Source organism: Panthera pardus, unplaced genomic scaffold (assembly GCF_024362965.1).
Source record: "Panthera pardus isolate Hobbes unplaced genomic scaffold, ASM2436296v1 HiC_scaffold_7, whole genome shotgun sequence".
In the NCBI taxonomy this organism is placed as follows: domain Eukaryota; kingdom Metazoa; phylum Chordata; class Mammalia; order Carnivora; family Felidae; genus Panthera; species Panthera pardus.
Window position 1 is genome coordinate 81,741,745 of NW_026527002.1, and position 17,890 is coordinate 81,759,634.

Sequence of the window (17,890 nt, forward strand, 5' to 3'; positions counted from 1 at the left end):
ATTTGGAAATGCCTCTTTATTTCTCTTCAGTGAATGCCTAGGAATTTACTTTCTGAGTTATAAGTGTATTTTTAACTTTATTTTTATTTATTTTTTTAATGTGTGTTTTTGAGAGAGAGAGAGACAGAGCGTGAGTGGGGGAGGGGCAGAGAGAGGGAGACACAGCTCCAAGCGGGCTCCAGGCCCTGAGCTGTCAGCACAGAGCCCGACGCGGGGCTCAAACTCATGAACCGTGAGATCATGACCTGAGCCGAAGTCGGACGCTTCACCGACTGAGCCACCCAGAAGCTCCAGTGTGTTTTTAACTTTATGAGAAATTGCCAAAAAGTTCTCAATAGTGATTGTACCATTTCGTACTCCTGCCACACTCCTCTGAAATGTAATCCATCCTAGTTGTGTGTGATGGTGTATTTGTGTTTCTAATTTGTATTTGTCCGCCAGTGATAGCATTGAGCATCTTTTCGTGTACGTGTTGCCATTACCTATCGTCTTTTGTGATGTGTCTACACACCTTTTGTCCGTTTTTAAAAACTTCTTTTAATGTTTTATTTATTTTGGGGGGGGGGGAGGGAGGGGCAGAGCGAGAGGAAGACACAGCGTCCAAAGTGGGCTCCAGGCTCTGAACCGTCAGCACAGAGCTGGACACGGGACTCAAACTCACCACGAGATCGTGACCTGAACTGAAGTCACGTGCTTAACCGACTGAGCCACCCAGGTGCCCCACCTTTTGCCCATTTTTTAAATTGGGTAGTTTGTCTTATTACTGACTTGTAAGAGTCTTTTCTATATTGTAGGCAAGAGTCTTTTTTCCAAATATATATTCATTACAAATACTTTTAATCTTTGGCTTGCCTTTTCATTTTCTTAATGGTATCTTTTTTTCTTTTCCTTCAAATTTGTATTTAAATTCTAGTTAGTTAACATGTAGTGTAACAATTGGTTTCAGGAGTAGTGATTCATTACTCACATGTAACACCCAGTGCTCAAAACAAGTGCCCTCCTTAATCGCCACCACCCATTTAGCCCAAATGGTATCTTTTAAAGATCAGATTTAAAAACCATTTTATTAAGTCTACAGTTTACCAAACTTTTCTAGTTTGTGCTTTTTTTTTTTTTTTTTTTTTTTGAGGAGGAGGAGGAGGAGCTTGCTTTATTGTGGAGGAGCACCGCACATGGCCAACACGTGAAGGCAGCCCAGTAGGCACCCTACATGTCAGCTCAGAAAGGGACACGGGAAGTTCTGCTAAGAAAGATCAGCTGGAACGTGGGTTCCTCCGGGCGGCTTCCCAGCCTCATCCCTCTGAGGAGTCGGGACGCTCCCGACCGTTTCCTTGAAGGCAAATGTGGTCACTACAGGTAGAGCCCCTCGAGGGCCTTTTTTTTTTTTCCTGATTCCTTTTTTAAATTTTTTTTAATGTTTATTTTTGAGAGAGAGAGAGCACGAGCATGGGAGGGGCAGAGAGAGAGGCAGACACAGAATCTGAAACAGGCTCCAGGCTCTGAGCTGTCAGCCCAGAGCCCAACGCGTGGGGCTTGAACTCACAAACCTGAGCTGAAGTTGGACGCTTAACCGACTGAGCCACCTGGGCGCCCCGGCCTTCTTGTTTTTTATAAAGAGCATTTTCTTTAGACTTTTTGAAGTCTTCATTTGTTACTTCCATTCTGCATTCTCTCTAGGCCATCAGACCAGCCTCCGTGCAGATTGCCTTGATGTCAACCCTGGAGAGGTCATCTTTAGCCATGATCAAGTCGTCCAGGGTCACATCATCGGCCGGCGTCGTCCTGCTCGTGTGGATCTGAAAGATGCACTTCATAGTCTTTTCATGAGGCGAGGGGAACTCGGTTTTCCTGTCAGTGCGGCCTGGTCTGATAAGTGCTGGATCCAAAGTTTCTATTTGCTCTGTGGCCATGATCACTTTCATGTGACCCCTTGAATCAAATGCACCCAATTGGTTCAGCAGTTCCAACATTGTTCGTTGAATTTCTCTTTCACCACCGGAATTTGAGTCCTAGCTTTTTGTTCCAGTGGCGTCAATTTCATCAATAAACACGACGGATGATGCGTGTTGTTCTGCGACTCAAAACAATTCCCGAACGAGTTTGGGCCCATCACCCAGGTGCTTCTGAATAAGTTCAGAGCCAACCACTCTGAGGAAAGTGGCTGAGGTTTGGTTTGCTACTGCTTTGGCCGATAAGGTTTTACCTGTGCGGGGTGGTCCATAGAGAATGACCCCCTTTGGGGGCTTTATACCCATCCCTCCATAATATTCAGGATGAGTGAGAGGAAGCTCCACAGATTCCTTAATTTCCTGAGTTTGGTTGTCCAACCCCCCAGTGTCAGCACAGGTTTCCTGGGGGGCCTTTGCTACCTTCATCACTGTGACCAAGGGATCTGTGTCATCGATGACCTGTACCTTGTGGTTGAGCAGGACTGAGCAGCCTGGTTCCAGGAGGTCCTTGTCTACAAAGGAAAGAATACTGACGCAGTGTTCTGAGCCCACAGATGGGGACACGATGGCACGATTGCCCTTGATGATCTCTTCCAATGTTCCTCCCAACCCTGGGGTCCCCCTCAGGTCGTCCACCTTTGATCTTTTTTCCTCTCGCTTTTCTTCTAAAGGCTTCGTTTGTTCCTGATCTCTAATGAACTCATTCTCCCTGAGAAGAGAGTCATTCTCTCTCTAACCTCGGTAGTTTTAAGCGGCACTGAGTGTGATGTGTCACCGGTGGCAGCTTGCTGGCAGCATCTGGTCCCTTCTTTTTCCCCACTCTAGTTGGCACAGGAGGTTTGTGTTTCTTTTTCTTGTCCCTGTCATCCTTCTTGCCACCTCCGGGGCCATGACCACCACTCTGACTGACCTATCTTGCTTTGGCCACTCGAACCGCCACTATGGAAAAAGCATCTCTTGTTTATGTTTCTTGAGTTCTGTCTCGGTTTTGAAAAATCTATTTTCCAATTGTTCTTGTTAGTGTGTGGAAATACATTTGATTTTGCTATGCTGACCTTGCATCCTGCAACCCAGGTGGATTCACGTACTGGTTCCATGAATGATTTTCTAGATTCTCTGGCATTTCTTATGCAGATAATCAAAGAATTTTCCTTCCTCCTGTATAATTTTTATAGATCTTATCCCCCCTGCTTTATTTCGCTGACTACAGCGTCTTGTACGATTTGCGTTAGAAGTGATGAGAAGACATCCTTGTTTTGTCTTGTCTTGATATCAGGATAATGTTGCTTTCAAAGAGTGGCGAAGCATCCTACCCACATCTATTTTCTGAAGTCGTTTGCATAGTAATTTATTTTTTCCTTAAATGTGTGATAGGTTTCACCAGTGAAACCCTGGGGATTTCTTTCTGAGAAAATTAGAAATTCAATTTTTTTTTTTTTTTTTTGAGAGAGTGCATGAGCAGGGGAGAGGGGCAGAGGGAGAGAATTAGTTACATTTTAAATGATTTCCCTCCTTCCTGGTATTGGTGATTGGTATCTTCTACTTTTTGACCAATGTGGCTAGATATTTACCAATGTTATTGCTGCTTTCAAAGAAACAGCTTTTGTTTTCCTTGATTTTTCTCTATTGTTTGTCCGTTTTCTGTGTCATCGAAATAGAATCGTTATTTGTTTCCTTCCGCTTTGAACTAATTTCCCCGTTTCTAGCTTATGGAAGTGGAAGCTTACGTCATTCGTTTTAGATCGTTCTTCTTCTCTCATGTGAACACCGAGAGCAGTTTTCCTCCAAATACCGTACCAGCTGCACTCCGTCAATTTTGATATGTTGTTTTCATCATCATTCCTAGTTTCCTATTTCTCTTGGGAGTTTTTCTTTGACTATGACTTATGATAATAGAAGTCTGTTTAACTTCCAAATACTTGGGGCATTTTCCAGTTATTTTTATTACTGATTTCTAGTTTAATTCCATTGTCTAATCAGACAACATGTTCCATGTATTAACTCTTTTCGATTTAATACTTGTCTTACAGCCCAGATGGTGGCTTATCTTGCTGAGTCCCCCACGTGCCCCTGTGACACACTTGCATCCTGCTGGTGTCAGGTGTTAGGATTCTGTGCACGTCAGGTCAGTCTGTCTGATACGCTTGTTCATGTGTTCTGTATCTTTCCTGATTTTCTTTCTACTTTTCTGTCACTGAGAGAGGTATGTTGGACTCACCAGTTATAATTGTGGATTTGTCTTTCTCCTTTGATGTTGTCAAATTTTATGTATTTTGCACCTCTGGTTTCAGTTACATAAACATTTAGATTTGCCGAGTTTTTTAAAATTTTTTAAATCTTTATTTTTGAGAGAGAGAGAGAGAGAGAGAGAGAGAACGGGGGAGGGGCAAGGAGAGAGGGAGAGACAGAATCCGAAGCAGGCTCCAGGCTCTGAGCTGTCAGCACAGAGCCCGATGTGGGGCTCAAATTCAAGAACTGTGAGATCATGACCTGAGCCGAAGTCGGACGCTTAACTGACTGAGCCACCCAGGCGCCCCCAAATTTTTTTTTTTTAATAAAAAATAAAAAGTATCCATCTTTGGTGTTTTTTAAAAACCCAAAATTTGATGCTAATGCAGCTGTTTTAGGCTTAGGATTAGTGCTTCTAGGATACAGTTGTACTTTTTTCTTTTAATCTATGTATGTCAGTGTATTTAAAGTGTATTTCTTGGAGGGATGCCTGAGTTGCTCAGTTGGTTAAGTGTCCAATGCTTGGTTTTGGCTCAGGTTATGATCTCATGGTTTGTGACTTTGATCCCTGCATTGGGTTCTGCACTGACAGTACAGAGCCTGCTTGGGTTTCTCTCTCTCTCTCTGCCCCTCCCACATGTGTGCTCTCTCTCTCTCTCTCTCTCTCTCCCTTTCAATAAAGTAATAAACATTTTTTAAAAATAAAGTGTATTAAAAAAAATTTTAATGCTTATTTATTTTTGAGACAGAGACAGAGCATGAGTGAGGGAGGGGAAGAGAGAGAGGGAGACACAGAATCCGAAGCAGGCTCCAGGCTCCTAGCTGTCAGCACAGAACCCAACACAGGTCTCGAACTCACAAACCGTGAGGTCATGCCCTGAGCCGAAGTCAGACACTCTGCCAACTGAGCCCCCAGGCGCCCCGGGCTTGCATTATTTCTGATGAAAATGTTGCAGTCGTTCTGCCTTTGTTCTTTTCATAATGTCTTTTTTGCCTCTAAGTGCTTTTAAGTTTTTATCAACGAGGGGCGCCTGGGTGGTTCGGGTGGTTAACTGTCTGACTTTGGCTCAGGTCATGATCTCATGGTTCGTGGGTTCAAGCCCTGGGTCGGGCTCTGCACTGACTGTGCCTTGCCTGCTTGGGATTCCCTCTCTCTCCCTCTCACTCTGCCCCTCCCCAGCTTGGGCTTCTTTCTCAAAATAAATAAACTTAAAAAAGGAGAAAAAAAAAAAAAAGGTTTCATCATGGCTTTCAGCCATTTGGTTATGACGTGCCTTGCTGTGTTTTTGTTACTATCCGGATTGGAGTTTATTGGTTTCGAATTTGTTGGCTTTGGATTTATTATTGTCGTCAAATTTGGAATGTTTTCCGTTACAGGCTCCGTGTGGTGGTGGGTGGGGTTGGGTGGTACAGCAGCTAAGTCTTTCCTGCACTGGGGGGTGGTGGTGGTGGGCACGTGCTATGGACCAAGTTGTTGGGAAGTGGCAGAAGGGGGGAGCTGAGCGCGTGTAGTCCTAGGTGGGGAGAGAGGGGGTTGGGGCTAGAGTCTACGGACCCCAGGGTATACAGGGACTTTGATCAGGACTTGGGCTGAGAGGTCTCCCACTGCGCTGGACCGCTGGACCGCTGGAATCCAGTCATTCCTTATGCCACTGTCCCCGCACCAAGGGAAGGAGCCAAAGGCACATGCCTGAGCGTGTGCCCTCCCGGGGAGGGTCTCCCGTCTGTGAACCGGGTCCGCTGTGCTTTCTGTGTGGGGTCTGTACCCTCTCCCAGCTCTTCCTGGGATGGCTCTAGCCCTCTAGGTCAGCCCTCTAGGTCAGCCCTCTGGGGGTCCCCCACTCCCACTTGGTGGGCTAGGTCTCCCCAGCTGCCTGACGTTCGGCAAGTACCGGGATAACGGCAGCTGTGTCCCGTGCAGAGGGAACGAGGTAGAGACCTCAGGAGAAATAAGATTGGCCCTGGCTCTGGTTCAGCATCACCTGGGGGGTTTTAACAGCCCCTGGGGTGGCCCTACTGGAGCTCAGGCTGATGTAATTAGCTCAGGCATCCTCCACGTTTTTAATCTTCTACTTTTTGCGATAACGGTAGATTCATGCCCGTGTGTAAGACGTAATACAGAGTTTCCGTGTTCTGTTTACCCCAATGGCAATGGCAGCATCTTGAAGACCACAGTGCAACAGTACAGCCAGGAGATTGACATGGACATCTTCAAGATACAGAAGAGTTGCTTTCCAGGAAGAACTCTCACTATTTTATATCCGTACTCACTTCCTTTCTGCCTTCAACCCCTCCTTCTCAGCTAGCAACCATTAAGGTTTTCTGTGTCTATGATTTTGTCATTGCAACAATGTTATATAAATGGAACCATACAGTATTATGGACTTGACCTGTTGGGGCCAGGTTACCTCCAGCTTCCATGGGTATAAAATCTGGTGTAGGTAGTAGCATAAACAGACATTTATTGGAGTAGAGCAAAGCCCAGAAATAAACTCTTCTATATATAGTCAGATGATTTTTACCATGGGTGCCAAGAACATTCCGTGGGGAAAGGACGGTCTTTTCAACAAATGGTGCTGGGAGTACTGGACATCCACATGCCAAAGAAGGGACATTGGGCCCTTATCTAACACTATGTAAAAATTAACTGCGGGTGGGGGCGAAAGCAACGGCTGGCTCGGAGCAGTAGCCTCGCAGTGGCCTCGAGGGGCCCTCCAGCCAGTGTTGCCCCCACCCCAGTCTCCAGCATGGGAAGTATCTTCGCAAACCTCTTCAAGGGCCTTTTTGGCAAAAAGAGAGACGTGCATTCTCATGGTGGGCTTGGACGCTGCAGGGAAGACCACCATCCTGTACAAACTGAAGCTGGGTGAGATGGGGACCACCATTCCCACCACAGGCTTCCACGTGGAGACCGTGGAGTACGAGAACATCAGCTTCACCGTGCGCAACGTGGGCGGCCAGGACAAGATCGGCCCCTGTGGCGCCACTATTTCCGGAACACACAAGGCCTCATCCTCCTGGTGGACAGCAAGGTCAGAGAGGGCGTGAAGGAGGCCCGTGAGGAGCTCGTGACGATGCTGGCGGGGGACGAGCTCAGGGATGCCGTCCGGCTGGTGTTCGCCAGCAAGCAGGTGTGTGCGCCCGTGCGCCCCGGCCATGCGGGGTGGGAGGTGGGGAGGGGTGGTCCCCGTGGACCGCTGACCCGAGGTCGCCGGGCCTCGCCCACCAGGACCTCCCTAAGGCCATGAAGGCGGCCAAGTCTATGGACAAGCTGGGCCTGCACTCGCTGTGCCACAGGAACCGGTACATTCGGGCCACCTGTGCCACCAGCAGGGACAGGCTCTATGAGGGACTGGACTGGCTATCCAATCAGCTCCAGAACCAGAAGGCAGCCCCCCCCGCCCCGGTCCACATGTGCTTTCACTCCCTCAGCCTGCAAGGGTCGGGTTTGCCAACGAAACAACGACCTCTACTTTTTTCTCTCTTATTTTGATAAACACTGAAGAAGCTGGAGCCTTTCAACTTTATCTTGGGGAGATCCTCAGAACTGGTTTATTTGGTGTCATGGAACCTCTTACTGCTTTCAATACACGATTGGTAATCAACTGTTTTGTATACTTATTTCCAGTTTTCATTTCGACAAACAAGCACTGTAATTATAGCTACTAAAGTCTCTTAACTAGTAAAATAAATAATAAAAATAAACATCAAAATTAATTGCAAATGAATCAAAGACCTAAACTTAAGAGCTAAAGCCATAAAACTCCTGGAAGACATAGGGGAGAAGCTTGACGACACTGAATCTGGTGATGATTTCTTGGATACGCCACCAAAAAGCACAGGCAACAAAAACAAAAATAGATCTATGGTACTTCATCAAAACTAAAAACTTGTGCATCAAAGGGCACTATCAACAAATCAAAAGGAAACCGAATGGGAGAAAAATATTTGCACATCACGTATCTAATAAAAGATTAATACCCAGAATATATAAGGAACTCCTAAAAACAGCAACAACAAAACTGAATTTGAAAATGGGCAAAGGACTTCAACAAACATCTCTCCAAAGAAGATATTTGTGGGGCTTTTTTTATTTTTATTTTTTATTTATTTATTTTTTCAACGTTTTTTATTTATTTTTGGGACAGAGAGAGACAGAGCATGAACGGGGGAGGGGCAGAGAGAGAGGGAGACACAGAATCGGAAACAGGCTCCAGGCTCCGAGCCATCAGCCCAGAGCCTGACGCGGAGCTCGAACTCACGGACCGCGAGATCGTGACCTGGCTGAAGTCGGACGCTTAACCGACTGCGCCACCCAGGCGCCCCGTGGGGCTTTTTTTAAAGTTTATTTATTTATTTTGAGAAAGCGTGAGTGCCAGCAGAGGAGGGGCAGAGAGAGGGAGAGAAGAAAATCCCTAGCAGGCTCTGCGCCGTCAGCACCAGAAGCCAATGTGGGGCTCGAACTCAAGAAGCCGTGAGATCTTACCGCTTCTCGACCTTTTGGCTAAGATCAAGTGAAGAAGCCGTGAGATGTTGACCTGAGCTGAAATCAAGAGTTGGACACTTACCCAAATGAGCCACCCAAGAGCGCCTCAAAGAAGATACTTGAACGGCCAATAATCACACGAGAAGACATTTGATATCTTTAATCACTATGTGAATGAACATCAAAATCACAATGAGATGCTACCTCACACCCACTGGGATGGCTAGTGTGAAAAATAAGTAACAAGTGCTGGCGAGGATGTGGAGAAATCGGAATCCTCGTGCGCTGCTGGGGGGGAATATAAAGGTGCGGCCTTTGGAAAACAGTATGGCTGGTCCTCAAAAATGTTTAAATAGAATTACCATTCGACCCAGCAGTTCCACCTCTGGGTACATAAGGAAGCGAAAGGAGGGACATGCGGAGATACTTGCACACCCAGTCCACAGCACCGTTATTCACAACAGCCGAACGATGGAAGCCATCCAGCTGTCCTCAAGGGATGAGTGGATAAACAAAGGGTGGCTTATCCATACAATGGAACACTACTCAATCTTAACAAAATTCCAGGCACAGGCTGCAACATGAGAGGGGAGGACTTCTGCCACGTGAAAGAAGCCAGTCACGAAGAGCCCAATATTGCACGATTCCACTTAATGTGAGGCATTTAACCATTAAGACCAGAGGGCGAATAATGGTTGCCAGGGACTGAGTGGGGGTTAGTGGCTGTTTTATGGATACAGAGTTCCTCTTTTGCGAGATCCGGAGTTTGGAGCTTAAATGCAAAACACTGTGACGTACCTAATACTAGTGCACTGTGCAGTCAAAACTAGTTAAGACGGTCAATTCTAAGTTACGTGTGTTTCAGTTAAAAATAAGAAGGCATAACTGGCCGGGCGGGTTGGGAGCGCGCACCGCAGGGCGCGGTGGGCGGCGGAGCGGGCGTCCAGGTGGCCCCAAGGGAGGCGGCCACCTGCCCACCACGAGGGTCCCAGAGGGACTGCGGGCTCTGGAGACGGGCCCCGGGCTCCAGGGGGTGACTGATGGACACCGCAGGACCCAGAGGGAAGGACGCGGCCTGAGCGGCTGGACATGACCGGGGGGGGGGGGGGGGGGGGGGGCGCCCGGTACTGAAAGCTTCAGAAAAGCGGCGCCATGGCTGTATTAGTCGCGGGTCCACGCAGCGCCACGCACACCTGGCGAAGGGGCCGGAGACGCCGGAGCGCCAGCCACTGTAGAGACGCGGCGGAGGGCTGCGGCGGGGAGCGAGGCTGGAAGGTGGAGGGGCTCCGCCGGGGGGTGGGGACAGCTGGGGGACGGGGAGGGGGCCCGGGGTACGGTCGCTGCGGTCGACTGAGCGGCCACTTCGCCCGCCTGGCCGCCCGCGCGCACCACCGAGACGCGCTTCCGGGCAGGGCGGGAGCGCCGCTTCCGGCGGCGGGAGGAGCACTTCCGCTGGGGAAGTGGGCGGTGGCCTCGGCGGGGCGGGGCGCTCCTCGGGCGCCGACAGAGGGCGTGCCCGAACGGCTCCGCCGGGACCGCGACTGTCGCGCCAAGGGCGCAGTGTCCCAAGTCCCCGGCTCTCCACGCCCAGCTCTCTGGTCCTCCCCGGCGGCCCCACCGGGAAGGTGGCTGTCCCCAGGTGGGAGCCCTTTCCTCCCGCCCGCGCTCCGCCACCGCTGACGCCTAGTGTCCTCGCGGCTGGCGCGCCCCGTTCCCGCCCTCGGGATCGGCGGCCGGCGCCTCACCGTCTTCCCCACCCGACCCGCTGCCTTCCGAGTTGTCCACCCCGAGGGACCTTTCCGAAATGGAACTTCTCTCGGTGCTCTCCGGGGCTCCTCCCTCTCCGCGCTCCTCGCCACGCCGCGGCCTGGACGGCTGCGGTGCGGGGGCCTTGGCTGCGGTTCCGGCCGTCGTTCGTGCGGTGCATCCCCTTCCCCTCTGTTTTCAGCTCACGGGGTCTCACCGGTGGTGGCGCGCCGTGGGCGCCCTGTTGGTGGGGCTGCGCTCAGTACTTCGCGGGGATGGTCATTAAGCCCCGGGGGGAGCTCAGTGTCTCCTCTAAGCTCTTGGGGACGCGGGCTTGATGCTCTGTGTCGGGAGTTTAGAGACCGTCGTGGGTCTTTTAGTGAAACCTTAAAATATTTTGCTCATCTTAAGCTTTCTTTTTATTTCTGTTATTCATTTGTAGGATTTCTAGTTCTGGATAGGAGCCTTTTCTAAGATACGTGTATTGAGACTATTTTCTCCCGGGCTGCGACTTGCTTTTTCATTGAACTGACTTTTGATAGGCAGAAAATTAAAAAATTTCTTTATTTATTTTTGAGAGAGACAGGGTGCGAACAGGGGACAGGCAGAGAGAGGGAGAAACAGAATCCGAAGCAGGCTCCAGGCTCTGAGCTGTCAGCACAGGGTCGGACATGGGGCTCAGACTCACAGACCACAAGATCATGGCCTGAGCTGAAGTTGGAGGCTTAATCGATTGAGCCACCCAGGCACCCCAAATGTTGTGTTTTTAAGGGAATTTGTTGGCATACTTTTACTCCTCGTGGCTCTTTATGATACTGTTAATGTCTGTACGATCTATAGTGAGATCTCTTCCTTTCATCCCTGATGGGTAACTAGGCATTTTCCTCCAGGTGGTTTGTCTTTTCTCAGGGCATCTTTGGGACTGGCCTCTCCTGCATCTTGGGGCTCTGTCCTTTACTTAGCAAAGACACAGGTGCGCACGGCAGCAGGAAACTCGGTGACTCCGAGGAGGATGGCTGTCAACAGAGCTGGGGGCAGAGGCTGGCACTGAGCAGACCCTGGCTGCACAGTTTAGGGGAGGCTGTGGCTGAGTCCCAAATCCAGTGAGCAACAGACAAGTTCTAGAGGAAGAACAGTGAAGAGTGACAGGCTGCCCCACCCCTGCTTTGGGAGAAGGCAGTGACGGGTCCCTGTCTGTGGGAAGGTGCGTGAGAACATTCACATGTGCAGGGCGCAGGGTTCGGGCTGTCCTGGTCCTGTCTCCGCGTGAGGACAGGGCATCCCATCTGGTGCCCACGCCGGCCACGCGTCCCCATCGGTGTCTTAGAACCCTGTGCTGACGGTGCCGTCGTGCCACGCAACCTCCCCAACTGAATTCACTCATGGGCACCGCGTCGTGCCTTCACTCGTCTACAGTCACACTGTGTGTGCTTTGGGAACGTTTGTTCCCAGTGTTATGTGGCCAGACGCTGGCAGGTGGTCAGAAAGGCCTGTGTGGGCAGGCGCCTGGGTGGTTCCGGCGGGTAAACCTCCAAGTCTTGATCTCAGGTCGTGAGTTCAAACCCCACATTGGGCCCCATACTGGGTGTGGAGCCTACCTAAAAAAAAAAAAAAAAAAAATCCGTATTAGGGACGCATTTGCATGTTGACCTATTTGTGGGTGAAATGACAAGGTGTTGGGGATTTGCTTTAAAATTCTAACAAAAAGAAGACAGACAAAACCATATTGGCAGAATGAGCTGTTGAAACTAGTTGTGTCTGAAAAGTTTCTTCTTTTTTCTTCTTTTACCGGATGTTTATATTTTCAGTTCATTAGTATGTACTGAAGATGATTGAAAACAGCCATTAAGTCCTTAAGTGACAGTGCTGGGCCATTCGGCTCGGTCAGTGGCCCGAACACAGCACCACAGACCGGGTGCTGTAAGCCACACGTTTGTTTCTCGTGGCTCTGGAGGCTGGGAGTCTGAGAGCGGGGCGTCGGCACGGTCGGGTGCGGGGGAGGCCCCCTTCCTGGTGTGCAGACGGCCGCCTCCCCGCTGTGGGCTCAGGGGGTGGGGGGAGCTCTGGTGTCTGATCTTATGAGGGCACTTAACCCGTCGGGGGGGGGGGGGGGCCCACCCCACCCTCATGACCTCATCTAATCTAATCACCCCCAAAGCCCCACCTCCAAGTACCATCCCATTGGGGTTAGGGCTTCAGTGTAGGAATTTGGCGGGGTGGGGGGGGCGTGGGGGACAACTCATTCCATAGCAGAATCTTCCCTGGGTCAGTCCTGGCCCGCAGACCAGCTGGGGAAGGCCTTGCTCCTGCAGGACAGGCGCAGCATGGCTACTGAAGCATAGGGCCTGGGTCCTGAGGCCCCCAGAATGAATGGAAATCCGCCCAGCGGCGTGCGTGGGTGTCTCTTGTTCATAGAATCCAAACGTTTGTAGCAGCGTTTGTATTTCTTTTCCAGTTCAGCGCAGTCGGGCAGGGGAGTGCCTGGTTTCTTGCCCCCGACCTGTGGAGCTGTAAGGGCCTTCACGGGACATCCAAGTGCAGGTTCTACCGGCCCGTTCCCCATCTTTGGGCAGTAAGCGCTAAGGCAGGCGTGCTACGGACTTGAGCTGTATCCTGCAGAAACCGGCTGGCTGTGTGTCGGGGTCACCGGTTTCTGGTTTTCGTCTTTCACTTCATGATGCGATGGTGTGGAATTAAATACGAACAACGCAGAATTATGCGATTAGCTACATTCCCTCTGACGACAGCTATGGACCGATCCCAGTGGGCCACCTTGGCGCTTCGTGGCAGTGGGACGGTGGGAGCGTCAGGCTCCCGGTGGCCCCTCGCTCACCTGTGCCGGCTGCCGAGGCCGCAGCTGTGGGGCGAGTCCCAGTCTGTCGTCTGTGCTCCGCTTTGGGGCTGTGGCTGGAGAGGCCCTTGAGGGAGCAGTAACGGGCACGTCGGGGGCTCAGGAGGCTGGTGCTCCTGTGCATGTCCGTGCGTGACTTCCTGAGCAAACCACCCTTCAGCACAGCTTGGGGAGGGAACCGCGGTGGTGAAGCAACGGAAAAGCACCGTGAGGTCTGCATGTCAACATCCCGTCACCGGAACCGCTAACGGTAAAGGGGCGCAAGTCCAGACGGACACAGGAGTGCTTAAACTGAACAAATTTGGGGGGCACCTGGGGGGCTCAGTCAGTTGAGCGTCCGACTCTGGATTTCAGCCCGGGTCATGATCTCGCAGTTTGTGGGATCGCGCCCCTCCTGGGGCTGTGCACTGACAGTGCGGAGCCTGCTTCGGATTCTCTCTCTCCCTCTCTGCCTCTCTGTCTCAAAATAAACGTTTATAGTGAAGTGAACAAATGTTCTCTTCTTTTTTCTGAAGCCTCCCCCGCTCTTCACTTGTTTTCCCGTGGAACCCTGTGTTCCAGGAACTTGGTATTGATACTTGGTAGGGAGACCCCACCACGGACCCAGCACCGGTCATGACCACCTTGAAGACAGGACAGAGGCAGCTGGCAGGGCCTACCAGAGGCCCGTGGAAACGTGTAAGACCGCTCAGCCACCTACGCCGGGCAGGTGTGCAGGTTCGAAGGCATCGGCCTGTTGCAGCAAAGTCACAAAACTGTCATTCCTCTTTGTCCCCAAAGTCTGTTGTTCGAGTTGTATTTCGGCTCCGGAGCACAGAGGTCGGTTTTCGATGATCACCACGTCCAGAGTGACGGGGTTCTGGAGGCAGGTGGCCCGTAAGGTGAGCCTGGCCAGCAACGTGCCCCTCCCCCACCACACCGCCCCTTCTGCCTGCGCTCGTCTAGGGCAGAGGACACGAGTCCACTCGGGCAGGATAGGTGTGCCACTGGGGGCTGGCGGGTGAGCCGTGCCGGTGACCTGGCCTTCCCTCTCCGTGGGGGCCACTATTCAGAGCCGCCTATAGGTTGTCCGTGTGGAGCACAGGCTTCCCTCTGCACGTGATTCTGTCCTTGGCCCCCGTGGGCAGCGGGCCCACAGAGCCTAGCACCCCAGACCCCCCATTTGGGTCCCAGAAGGCCCAGGCTGGTGTGTTGTGTCTCCTTCATCCCTGTCCTTTGTGACACTTGGAAATCCCTTCAGCCGGAGGCCCCTGGGATCTGACTGTCCAATGTGAAGGTGCAGACGTTCACCCGTCGGGGAGGGTGGAGTGAGCTTCTGGGTCCCTCGACCAACACATCAGGCAACTTTTGTCTAGAAAAGAGAGCCAAGTGCATGTTGCTTTAGTGAAGTTTTTTCCAAGTTACAGTTCAACATCAGCCTCACCCGATAAAGTATCTCTGTGGGAACCGGACAAAAAGCCAGAGGCGCCCCCCCCCCCCAACCACCACCCGGCCCCGGCCCGACGGCTATTTGGTTAGCGGTTCAGCCTGACCCTAGCGCTCGTCCTGTGCCAGGTAAGTAACACATGATCTTGGTTTGTTTTCCTCGCGGTGGTGGACTCGTGCGGCCCATGTCCTTCTCCATGGTTTTGTCCCCATTCTTTGAACAGCCCTCCTTGTCCCCATTCTTTGAATAGCTTCATGGGGTTCCAGAACACGTGTCCTGCTGGAGGACATCTCCTGGGAGCCTCCTGTATGCACGTGGGTCGTGTCAGTTTCCTGGGGCGGCTGAAACAACAGAATGTGTTGTCTCCGTTCTGCAGTCACAAGCCCGAGGTCGAGGCATCGGCAGGGCCACGCTGCCTCAGAAACCTCGAGGGGAGGGTCCTCCCTGCCTCTTCCTGCCTCTGGTGTTCCTTGGCTCATGGACGCACGGCTCCGGTCTCTGCCTCCGTTGCCATGGGTGTTTCCCTGCGTGCCTGTGTCTTCACGTGGCCATCTTCTTATAAGGACACCGATGCTGTTGGGTTAGGGCCACCTTATCCGGGGGACTGCGTCTGCCAGAGCCCTATTTCCAAATCAGCTCACATCCCGAAGCTAGGACTTTGGGGGACACAGTTCAATCCACACCCTCCATGCAGAATAGGGTCCCAGAATACTGCCGGCTCAGAGTAGGTCTGCTTTAATCTAGTAGATCCAAAGTTTAGATCCACCGCAATCTCTGGCCCAGCGGCCGTGGCCGCCCTCCCCATCCGGGATGAGGACTTTTGTCCTTTGGGCTTCAATGTCACCTGCCTCCCTGACACCTGGCCGGTGCCGCGGTGTTCCTTCCTTATTCTGGTGAGTGGTCGGCCCTTTTCTTTCAGCTCTTCGTAAAGTTATCCTTTTTCTACTTTACTTGTTGTAAACATTGCTGTCTCCTAATCGATGGTGTGTCTTAGCATAACGTCTTTCACGTTAATGTCTCATATCTTTGCGTGGCGATACTTTATGCCTTGAGGTTTTCTTTCTTGTCAAAAAATGCTTCCCAATCTTCAAGATTCTGGAATGCTTGCACTACTTTGTTTTTACTTTTTGAAAAGAGTTAATGGATTTCCTATTTTTAGAGCATTTTTAGGTTTGCTGAAAAAACTGATCAGAAAGTAGTTCCCATATCCCCCCACCCCCAGTTCCTCCTGTTACTAACATCTTGCATTAGTGTGGTTTACTTGTTATAACTGATGAGCCAATACTGATACGTTCCATAGTTAACCTCAGGGCTCACTCTAGGCCCGTACAGTCTGCGGGTTTGGACAGACGTGTAATCCGTGTGCCCGATACTGAGAGTCACCCGGAGTAGCTTCACTGCCCTGAATCCTCTGTCCCTCCCGTCGCCCCGACCCCTGGCCCCCACTCGTCTTTTACCGTCTCCACGGTTTTGCCTTTTCCAGAATGTCACAGACTTGGAATCGTACTGCGTGTAGCCTTTTCGGACTGGCTTCTTTTACCTCGTAATACGCATCTAGGGTCCCTCTGGGTCTTTTCACGGCTCGACAGCCCGTTCCTACTTAGTGCCGACCCACATCCCGTTGTCTGGATGGACCGCAGGTTGTCCGTTCACCTGCTGACGGACACCTCGGCTGTTCCAGGGTTTGGGGGCTCTGGATGAAGCCGCTGTGAACACCCGTGTGCAGGTTGTCGTGTGGACCCAAGTTTTCAACTCTTTAGGTAAATACCAAGGAACGTGATTCCAGGATCACGTGGTAAGAGTGTTTAGTTTGTAAGAAACCGCCAAACTGGTCTTCCGAAGTGGCTGCCACATTTTGTGGCCCCTCCAGCCATGAGTGAGTGTTGCTGCTGCTTTATACCCTCACCTGCATGTGGTGGTGTTAGTGTTTTGGATTTTAGCCATTCTAACAAATGTGTGTTTACTTTTTTTTAATGTTTGGATCTTTAGTCACAAAAAACGACTTTCCAGACTAGCTGAAGCAGCCACATCAATAACAGACAGGCTGTAGGCAGAGGCAAGGAAGAACACAGCAAGGAAGGCAGGCTGATAAAAGGTCCCGTTTACGGGGAAGAGCTAGTGATCTAAACTTGTACGCAATTAATAATTGCTTCAAAAATACATAAAATAAAAGTGACAGAACTACAAAGAGAAATGGACAAATGCCTACTCTGATGTGTCTCATTATTTCATGGAAATCAGTGGGCTAGAGGGTCTTGAGGACGGGGTGTCTGGGCAGAAGGGACATTGGAACGTCAGTTGCCAGAAGGAATGCCCAGGACGAGGAAGTGTGGGGCATGCCACTGCTTGTTAGCTTCATAATTGCCAAGAAACTCTATCGTGATGTAACACTTCAAACTAGAATAGGGGTTTGAACGAGGTCTATATGTTGCATTTAGTGGAAATGCGTCTTAAGTCTGCTAATCCATATCAATGTCCCCTTCCTCTTTAAAAAAAGAATTACTTCCCACTTATTTCTTGGGAAAAAGCAGTCATTTGCCCTATGGGGGTTTGGATGACTACATCCCTACTCTCTCTTTTAATATGTTCCTCTTTCCCCTGTATTTTGTGTGCATTAGTAGTCACGTCCAGAAACTTGATCAGATCAGTTTGTTTCTCATCAAGAGTGCTCTGTGTTGCATTGTGCAGGATTCAATGGCTTCACACCAGGAGGCACTTAATATCTCTTAGCAAAGTTTGGGTCGCTCATGGGTTCAGAGGGTCAGCTGAATCCTCCATTATTTTCATCAGTCTTCTACCAATCGGCTTTCACTACCATTATGATATTGCCGATTATTTCTTCTGCATTTATTAGATGGAATTCGATACATAACTTCCCTCCACCAATTTGTTTATCCTGAAATACAGTTCATAGGGGAAAGGCAGAATGGATGTATTTTTAGTATAATGGGTTATGGTACTAGCAACCTTCAAGATGACCCATGGAATGGGTGTTCATCCTGTTTTAAGCTCATGCATTTTATTATATTTGATATGTTTCTATTCAGTGCAGCCATTATTCTTTTTGATGTTGAAATTGTTGACTTGTTGGCCATTCAGAGCCTTTCACTTTTGTCACCCTGTCCCTCTGGCAGGTGTCTCTCTGGGAGCAGCCTTGCTTTGTGGCACAGGAAATCCCAAACTCATTTTGTATTGCCTCCTTC

At 50.5% G+C, this 17,890-nt stretch overlaps 2 pseudogenes; one reads left to right on the plus strand and one right to left on the minus strand.

The window, feature by feature from the left end:
- Positions 1 to 1,656: 1,656 nt before the first annotated feature.
- Positions 1,657 to 6,599, minus strand: LOC109258302 (26S proteasome regulatory subunit 4-like; annotated as a pseudogene).
- LOC109258407 (ADP-ribosylation factor 1-like) lies at positions 6,046 to 9,899 on the plus strand (annotated as a pseudogene).
- Positions 9,900 to 17,890: the final 7,991 nt, after the last annotated feature.